Source organism: Rhamphochromis longiceps, linkage group LG4 (assembly GCF_057381845.1).
Source record: "Rhamphochromis longiceps isolate RC_006_pf linkage group LG4, R_longiceps_female_GT1.1, whole genome shotgun sequence".
NCBI classification, from domain to species: domain Eukaryota; kingdom Metazoa; phylum Chordata; class Actinopteri; order Cichliformes; family Cichlidae; genus Rhamphochromis; species Rhamphochromis longiceps.
In genome coordinates, this window is record NC_140560.1 from 10,843,544 (window position 1) to 10,847,635 (window position 4,092).

Below are 4,092 nucleotides of genomic sequence, written 5' to 3' on the forward strand. Positions count from 1 at the left end.
TAACTGCAACATTTCAACTGTGGTGTCTTAAAGAAAACAGGGCTCATTGTCCTGAAGGCAGGGATTCACTGGTAATCAGACATACCGACTCACTTTTGGACCGATGGGCACCGATAGCAGCCCATTCGTTCATTTTCATTACTGACACTGGATTGCCCAATCAAATCTCTTCACGCGACCGGCCCCTCCCCTACCTTCGCTTTGCTCTGACGCACCTTGTCGAAACAATTTAGTGAGAAAGAATTGGCGAAAAGATGGAGTTGAAAAACTGAGAGAAAACAATAAGAAGAAACTAATAATTGATGTAGCAAAATGTGTGGAATTAACCGACATGTTAGCTGGACCAGCAGTAGTACCAGCAACCAGAGGTGGGAATTAACAAAGTACAAATACTTTGTTCCTGTAATGAAGTAGAATTTTCAGGTACTGTACTTTATTTGAGTATTTATTCACGGATACTCCATACATTTTAAAACAAATATAATAAAACACAACACCATCACAATAATCTAGCTAAGTGTAAATTACAGTAAATACTAAATATTGAATGTTATTGTGCAGCATGCAAGACTGACAGTGCACAATGTGCTTTGAGGTAGCAGCCAAGAAAGGTGTAGTTTGTGTCTGTGAACACCCGTGCATACACCTGTGTGCACACCTGTGTGGATGAGCGTGCTTGTATTCAAAAGGTTTCTCCATGTAACGATCTGCTCGAGCGTATGAGGAACCATAGCCCAGTCCCCCAGCAAATGAAGCAGGCATGGAGGAGATCCAGGCCCCAGACATCCAGAGGCCCTCAGAGTGCGAGAGCCCAAGGAGGACCATCAGAAGGGCAACCATGCCACCCTCCTAGGAAGAGCTGAGGAGAGCCCCAGACGAGGGGTCACCTAGCAGCCACGGTGCAGAAGCAAGAGGGGGCTGCAGTGACGTGCCCACGGGCTCTGCTGGCAGCCAAAGTGGACCCCAGAGGCCAGAGGCCCGACCTGACATATAGACACAGACGTACAGGCACACACAGACACAAATGTGCATTCCCACCCTCATGCACACATATACAAATACTCGGCACTCACCCAACGTGGAGACAGACACAAATGGACACTGTACACACAATCACATTCCCCAAACATACTCTATGCCCCAGGTCCAGGGGGAAACCGCACCTATAGACCCAGGAGATGTTACCCTTTTCCCTGGGGTTGAGACAAGCAGACGCTGCTGGCTCCGTAGTAGCAAAGAGACCCCGCATCCCAGACCCCAATCAGACAGCCAACTGCTCCTCCCAGTCCCAATGGCTAACAGAGAATGGGGGTGTGTGAAGAGCCTCCCTCTGCCAGCTGTAGTGTTGCTGCATGCTGTTCTAAAGTGCATTTAAAACACTCGAGGGCAATGTGGTTCCTACCAGAGTGCAGCAGGTGTCAGCACGGCCCCTCCTGAAGACCTTCAATGTCTGCATGCATTTAAAATTGAGAAGTGGGCACCGGCGCCAGATGTGAGGTTGAATACACAGAGCTTTCTCTGGACGCCATATAACATGCCCACCCCCAAGGCCCTATATGTATGTGTTATGAGTGTGAGTAATGTGGATGTCAGGGTTGTGGAATAAAATTTATGTAGCATTTATGGTCAGGGGTTAAAGTGGGCGAGTGAGTGCAGGTGTCCTATGTTGTAGTCAGTATCCACTGCAGAAGAGGAGGAGCACAAGGGAAGTGAGGTTTCACTACAACATAATGTTTCAGCTGTTTTTCTATCGGCTCAAAAAACTGTGTCACAGTGTGTTGGTAGCTAAAGCTCCAGCTTTACCTTTTATCTCACAGGGGCATAAAATAAAGAAAGCTAACTTCACTATCAAAGAAAGCTAACTTATCTATCAGGCCGCAAGAAAGACAGGACCTGGGGGGAAGAAGAGAGGTTAGATTTAAAGATAATGACTGCTCAGTGATACCTGATAAACTGCTAAAACTATTTTTTATCACATATTTGATTTGTATGTGCAATACTAGCTTTGTGTTATTCAAAAGCTGCATGAAAATGCTGTGTAGGTTTGTGCAGGCTAACAGATTAGTTTGCAGTAGTGTGGTGAATTCACAGTAAAGCACTGCGATGGACTGATAGACAGTGGCTGTGGTGGTCAGTCTTTGGTTACATCATAAAGCAGATAATGATCTACATTTAGGCTGATGATGCTTAGATTCATTTACTGAATTGAATCGTTATACCAACGTATACTGTCTAGTATAAAGACACTGTACAGTATAATGTTGGTGTAGGAAATGGAACTCAGTCGAGAAAACTCTGAATCATCTGCTTACATCTTGTTGAATTCAGTTGTATAAATCCACAAAGAGCAGCAGGTTAGCTGATCACAGTATGAGTTGTTTGTATTTTCCCCACACCGAGCCACTGCAACAGATCTTTGTGTTCCCACGAAATGTTCAAATCTCACTGTGACCGTTCTCATTTTTCTGTTTAGATGGCAAAGTCACATTCTGCAATGTAGGCAACAGAATATATATTCTGTTAAGATGAGTATATTCATTAAAAATAGAAATTAAATTAAAGTGGTAGTGCCAGCCAGATGTTTGTAGCTGTGGGTGTCTGGACTTTTAAAGCACTTTTAAGAAAGTTAATGTTCAATTTTAGAGAACGACTGGATGGTTCGAGTAACAGTATAATTTTAGCACTTACAGATCTGACAGTGAGTGGTTCCCGTTACTCATCCAGTCTCAGAAAGCACTGGTTAAAGTGTTTGTGTATTTATTGATTTATTTTAAGTAATTGTGTTTTATGTATATTATGGTTTTATATTTTTACAAATGCTTTATATACTTATTTATATACATATATATATTTAATGGTTTATACCTTGTGTCGTGGGGGGGGGGGGGTAGTTGTGTGTGTGTTTCTTGTTTCTTGTCTTGTTTTTATGGACATGAAGTCTGCCAATAAAGATTGAATTGAATTGAATTGAATAACATTTACATTCTCATGTACCACTATTATTGTTGTCTCATCAGATAAAATGACAAAAAAAATCCCTCAGAATTTTAAACTACAGCATCCATCTGCGTGTCCGCATGTGCAAACGATTCAAAGTTCCGAGTTTTATATGTGATGTGCGATTTGTTAAAGTGCGGTGGTTATGAGAATCACTGTGTGGCGGGGCGCTGCATTTCATTAAGCGCGTGTTCTGAACGCGACACGTCGTATTCAAATGGCTTGATTTTCGTGAAAATTCTCCGCTTTTGTGCCACGGCATGAGGTAATACACGTCGAAGATATCTTTGTTGAAATGAAAAAGATGACGTTGTCGGCAGGATTCGAACCTGCGCGGGGAGACCCCAATGGATTTCTAGTCCATCGCCTTAACCACTCGGCCACGACAACACGTACATCCCAATCACACAGACGTCAACTCATAACAAAATTTCCGTCATACTACTAGTTACACAAATAAAGCATGTTTTGAAGAGTATCTATAAGGCACTGGAAGCTGGAACAAGCAGGGAAACAAGAGCCAATCTTAACTCAGTTTACCGCTTTATACTCGCCTTAATATAACCTCATCGGCTTTTTAAATCTATTTAATCGTGCCAAATAAATAGATTTGCTGAATATTTTCTCTATGTAGTTATTAGAGTATCCTCTCCCCTTTTATTAATACCAAGTGTTTGTATTTGTTCAGTTCTTACGACTTAATATATTAGCACTGCACGTATATAAACTATTGCAATCTCTGAAAGTATGCATCAGCTGAAATCCTCCACACATGCATATGAGCTCATTGTCCAGTTTACAGCTCGTCGTAACGTGTAGTTTTACATTAGGTGCATTACTTTCGATTATTTTGTTGCCGTTTATCTCCCATCTTAACAAAACCTAAAGGGCGGCACTGAGCCATGGAGATGCAGAAAAACAGATGGCCTCAGTTATGTTCGGTTAAAATTAAAATGTGCGCTTATTTCTATAAACTAAACAAAAACAGAAGTGTGACTTTTAACATGAGACTAATTTGGAGTAATTGTCATTTCGGTCATTGTTGCCACTGAGCTGGAAGCAGTGACATCACGTGACTCCCGTAGCGAGGGCCTG

At 42.2% G+C, this 4,092-nt stretch overlaps 1 non-coding gene across 1 annotated transcript; it reads right to left on the reverse strand.

Moving 5' to 3' along the window:
* Positions 1–3,305: 3,305 nt before the first annotated feature.
* On the reverse strand, positions 3,306–3,387 carry trnas-aga (transfer RNA serine (anticodon AGA)). The gene has a single exon. It is a non-coding gene; the product is annotated as a tRNA-Ser (tRNA).
* Between the last annotated feature and the right edge of the window lie 705 nt (positions 3,388–4,092).